Genomic DNA, 6,010 nt, shown 5'->3' on the forward strand with positions numbered 1-6,010 from the left:
AAGTACAGTGTGCTCACATTGGTCGGAGGGCACCAAAAAGGAGGTGTATCTTATGGATGTGAAGAGGGGTATTTCTGGGTGCAGTCCGTGTATTGGGAGGGGTCCAAGAGATATGCCGTCTGGGGGTAAGGAGTGAAAGTGAGGGAAACAAGCTTTAGCTGGTGCAGGAAGCTTGACAGTAGGGGGAGTGAATGAGCTGCACACTGTGCATCCGATCCTGGCTGTGGGCGGTGCTGACTCCTTGGGCCCAGGCCGACTGGCCATCCACAGGGGTTGCACAGGGGCGAAAGAGGGTACCGGCTGGGGTGGTGGCTGAAGCCCTAAAGAGGGTGGGCGAGTTTCAGGCCACTGACGGGTACCAGGGGCTGGCTGTAGCAGGGGTCGGGACCCTAAGGGCGGGTCATACGAACTGCTTCCAGGGCCCTCGAGTGAGTGTGAATTAGAATATTAGTTGTCTGATTGTATTTGAATAAAAGCACCTTAGGAGATTTTAGTTAAGGTTAAGGGTCAATTCTCTGAGTTTGTGTTGCTCTGGTTTAGAATTTCCTTTTAGGTAAGAGTACCTTATAGGGTTAGGTTTGAGACCCGGTGAGAATGGGCGGTTGCATGAGCAAAGTTGTAAGAAAGAGAGAGGTAGGAGAAGAAAATAGAGTCAAAAACATACCACCAGAGAGCCCGTTAGGGCGAATGTTAGAATTATGGGAGAGCGATGATAAAACCAGGGATCTAAGTACGATCAAAATGATCCATTACTGTGTTGAGGTTTGGCCCACTTTGGATCTAATGAACCAGTGGCCATGGTGTGGGACCAGGGATTTGTGGATGTGCACACAATTATATCAATACTTAAAATCTCAAGAGAACACCAGTGCCGAGCAGATAAGGTATGCTGTCTGTTGGCAAGACAGTACATCCAGGGAAGAGGCCACGAAGATTTGTAAGTTGAAAGAGCAAGAGAAAGTAGAGGAGAGGAAAGAGAAGAGAGAAAAAAATAAGCAGTAGGACCCTCTCGACCATTTACCTCCTCCTCCCCCAATATACCCACAAGTTCCGCAAATACATCCCATTAACCCTCCACTGCCACCCACCAGTCCTCCAACTCTGCCTCCAGCCACTCCACTTTTTTCATCCCCACCAATAACCTCGACTCCTCCACAATTAACTCCTCCTTCAGCAAGCTTCACAACAGGGACATCCCCATCTCCTCCACCATCTCTCCTCCAACCCAATCTCCCCATTTTGGCTAACCCTGTTTATTCTTCCGCTTTATCTAAGACACCTACCAGCACCTACCTAGCCTAACACCCCCACTGCCATCAACAATTCCCACCCCTCCACCCCCCCCACCCCCCCCCGAATTGGGAGGTAGGAAAGACAGTCCCTAGTACAGAAGAGACACCAGTTGCAGAGACCCCAGAAGGACCCTATCAGAACACTAGGGCAAAACCAAAGCTATTCCCCTTAAGAGAGGTGCCCATGGGAGGGGTAGCAGGAAGAATAGGCTTTGTTAACACTCCCCTGACCGCCTCAGAATTAGGAATTTTAAGAAAGAGCTGAAAAATCTAGTAGAGGATCCTGTGGGAATAGCAAATCAAATAGACCAGTTCCTAGGCCCATGTTTTTACACCTGGAATGAATTAAATTCAATTTTAAATATATTATTCAATGCAGATGAGGTAAGGCTGATAAGGACAGCAGGAATAAGAGTATGGGAGAGAGAGAATCGCATGGGTCCACCCGGAGAGCAGAAGCTCCCACTAGTCAACCCAGGCTGGGACCCAAACCAGGAGGAAGGTCACAGAAATATGGAAGAATTTAGGAGATTGGTAATAAGAGGAATTAAAGAGTCAGTCCCCTGACATAATAACACCAAACTTGCCTTTGATGGATTGCAGGTGAAAGATGAAATGCCGGCAGCTTGGTTGATTAGACTCAGACAGAACTTCCAGCAATACTCAAATCTGGACCTTGACAGTCCAGAGGGTCAAGTCTTCCTGAAACTTCAATTTGTGACAAAATCCTGGCTGGATATTCAGAGGAAGCTAGAAAAACTAGACGACTGGCAGGAAAAGAGGATAAATTAGTTGTTAAGGGAAGCATTGAGAGTGTACCTGCGGAGGGAAGAGGAAAAAAACAGAGCTAAAACTAAGATCATGGTGGCAGTAGCGAGAGAGAGGGTAAAAGACCTAGTAAACAATGAGAGTAATAAAAACCCTCGGAGTGGAGAGAGCACAAAACCTCCACTAGGATGAGGGAGGGGAAAAGGGTTGTTACCTTGGAATACCCCCCCGAGACCGGGAGAGACAAGAACTTGTTTTTACTGTGGAGAAGGACACATTAGGAGAGAATGCAAAAAGGCCATCCTTGATGAAAGAATAGCAAAGGAACAGAAAACCCTCAAAAAATGGTTGAGTGGGGAAAATAAAGAAGACTAGGGGTGTCATGGGCTCTTCACAATGGGGGATCCAAATAAATATCAAGAAGAGCCCATTGTAAAGTTAGAAATAGGTCTCTGCCATAAAGAAGTTGAATTTTTAGTTGATACAGGAGCGGAGAAATCAAGTATCAAGCAGGTCCCCGCTGGACTGACCACAGGAAAAAGATCTTGTGATGTTCTGGGAGCAGAAGGGAGGCCCTTTAAGGCCACTATAGTTGAAGGTGTGGAAGTCAGGGGAAATTCAAGGAAATACATCACAGATCTAATATACCTACCAAACATTGACAGCAATTTGTTAGGATGTGACTTACAAATACAGCTAAGAGTGGGAATTATTCCAAAAGAGGGGAGAATGGTTGTACAAATGATGAGGTTAGCAGTAGAAGATCTAGATGAGATTAACATAAATGTATGGGCAGAAGAGGGGAAGTATGGCTACCTAGACATCACCCCTACAAAAGTAAACATACCAGAAGGAACACCACCATTAAGGGTTAAACAATATCCCCTCTCAACAGAGGAGAGAAAATGATTAGCCCCAATTATAACAAACCTGTTAGCAGCAGGGGTCTCAGAGCCCTGCATGTCTCCTCACAACACACCCATCCTAGCTGTCAAGAAAGGAGAGAAAAAAATTAGACTTGTACAAGACCTAAGGGAAATAAATAAGAAGACTATTACCAATCACCCTGTGGTGACTAATCCGTACATCCTGTTGAGTAAGGTCCACACTGATCATGCTTGGTTCACAGTAACTGATTTGAAAGACGCTTTCTGGACTTGTCCTTTGGCCCAAGCCGCAATTGGTTTGCCTTTGAATGGGAGTGCCCTGAAACACATAGAAAGCAACAACTAAGATGGACACGCCTCCCCCAGGGTTTTACAGACAGTCCGAACTTATTTGGGCAGGCCCTGGAAGAATTGTTAAAACAATTCATCCCTGAGAATGGCATCCAGATCTTACAATATGTAGATGACCTTTTGGTATCAGGGGAACATCAGGCTGAGGTCAAGTAAATCAGCATCAATCTTTTAAACTTTTTTGGGGGAAAGGGCCTGAAGGTCTCCAAGGACAAATTACAGTCTGTAGAGCCCCAAGTTACATACTTAGGTCATTTAATTGAAAAAGGATGTAAAAAGCTAAGCTCAGTAAGGATCTCAGGGATACTAGCCATTTCTGCACCAGTTACCAAAACTGATGTAAGAAAACTTCTGGATCTGTTTGGGTACTGCCGATGGTGGATTGAAAAATATTCCCAGAGTGTCAAATTTTTATATGAAAAATTAGTACAATCAGAACCTATCAATTGGACACAAACTGATGAAAAACAATTGGAAGACTTAAAAACTAAATTGGCTACAGCTCCTGTCTTAGGCCTACCAGACCTAAAAAAAAAAATTTGACCTATTTGTTAATGCAGAAGAAGGCATTGCCCATGGAGTACTCACTCAGGAGTGGGGAGGTCAAAGAAAACCGATAGCGTATCTTTCTAAGCTATTAGATATTGACCTCCACTGCCACCTCACATCAGGCACCTCTGGCTTGCCTGATGAAGCCCAACGCTCGTATTAGGTGCCCTCCATCCTCTTCGGAGGATGAGAGCAATGACTCCTTGCTTTTTGAATGTGAGGATCACTGGGCAAAAACCCAGGGGCAGGTGGCAAGGGAAGGCGACTGGGAAATGATGAATAAGATCTCAGCCTTCCCAGTTGTGTACAAGTGGAGCAGGAGAGCAGGAACATGGGTCTCTTGGGACCCAGTCCCATATCAGGAGCTAAAGGAATTATCTAAAGCTGCGAAGGAACGTGGGCGGGGGTCACATTATTTCAAAAACTTACTTGAAGCCGTTTTCACCCTGCACATGCTGATCTCTCATGATATCAAGAACACCATGCAGTGTGTCCTTTCCCCAGCAGAATACATGTTGTGGGAGAGGCAATGGAAAAGGCAATTAAGCACTTTGGTCAGTATTTATGAAACAGACCCAAATAAACATAATTTGGTCTTTGAGCAAATTGCTGGCAAAGATGACTTTCAAAAACCTAACGATCAAAAAAGACATCCCCGAAGCTGCACTCTTTGATATAACCAATGCTGCAAAGACCTCACTCCTTCTCACCCCAGATGATTCAATTCCAGTTCAAAGCTTCACTAACATTAAACAAGGGGTGGATGAATTGTTTATTAAATTTGTTGATTGTCTTAAAGATGACCTCGAAAAACAAAGCGAGAGCAGAGAGGCAAAGAAAGAGATGTTCATTACATTAGCCAAGATGAATGCTAATACAGATACTAAAACAATTTTAAGATCCCTGCCTCTTGAGCCTGAGCCCACTATTGATCAAATGATTGAAGTCTGCGTTAAACATACTTCCACTGAAAATACAGTAGCTCAAGCTGTTTATAAAGGAATTGCAGAAGGAGTGTCTGGGGCTTTCGCAGGTGTTGCGGCAAAAGAAAACCAAAGGTGTTTCAACTGTAGGGAATTTAGTCATTTAATGGTTGAATGTCCTCAAAAACCTGGACTGACTGACAGTAGAAGGGATCACCAGTGGCTGCGTACCAACCCCAATGCATGGTGGTGGTTGGGAAACGGTCAGCAGAGCGCGGGATGGCCCCGCGCGATGACACCAAATGCTCAGCCGTCCCATTTTACTCATCCCACCAATACCTCAAGCAAGGGGAAGAAAGATCAGTTTTCCCATGGGCCTCAGATTCCATCTCCCAAGGTGCCCCTTGAAATGAAACAGACCCGTTTTACTCCGACGTACAGATGGGAACCTGCCACCAATTGGTGAGCGATCTATCCACCCAATTTGAGGAAGACAGTGTTTACAAAACAGCTACAGGAAAGTGCGCACCCACCGATGGACCATTTGATATCCTTGTTATTGGTGATCCTATCCATAAACCCTCTGAAATTTTCATTTTCCCTGAAGTACAGACTCTTGAACCAGGTGAAGAAATCTTTCTCTCTGTTACAACAAGACGACAGACAAGACTTTGTTTAGAATTTCATTGTCATTATCCCAGTTCGAGAAACCTTGATGAAACTCCTATAACTTACCTTCCCGAGTCTACCCTAATCCCATGTCCATCCCAAACCCCAGTTTTCCCAAATCCCTCTCACCCTACTCCTTCCATAACAGGGCTAAAAGGGGTTGGTGAGGGAAGGATGGGAAAAAGAAGGCTCTCTCAAAAAGCTTATTTTTATTTTAATAGAAACATCCATTCACACATCCATCTGCAGAAAAGGGCATATATGGCAGCAAGGAAGGTGCCCCTGATGATGGTAGTAGCAGCCATTCTCCTCATAGCTCATGCCACACAAAGCAGCAAAGCCTTCCCACGGTTGGCAAGTGCACCACAACCCATTGATAACCCAGAGAAGGACAAAGGACTGCAACAAGTGCTGCAGTTTGCCATAAAGGAACATGACAAAGCTGGCAACAACAGGCACTCCAGTCAAGTTGTACAAATTATTAGTGCTAAGAAGCAGGTCACAGTTGGGGTCAAGTACACTACTGAAGTAGAGATAAGCCAAACAACTGAACATACCATCTGTAAATTTA

The sequence above is a fragment of the Zosterops lateralis genome, assembly GCF_965231275.1.
Source record: "Zosterops lateralis genome assembly, chromosome: 16".
NCBI lineage: Eukaryota > Metazoa > Chordata > Aves > Passeriformes > Zosteropidae > Zosterops > Zosterops lateralis.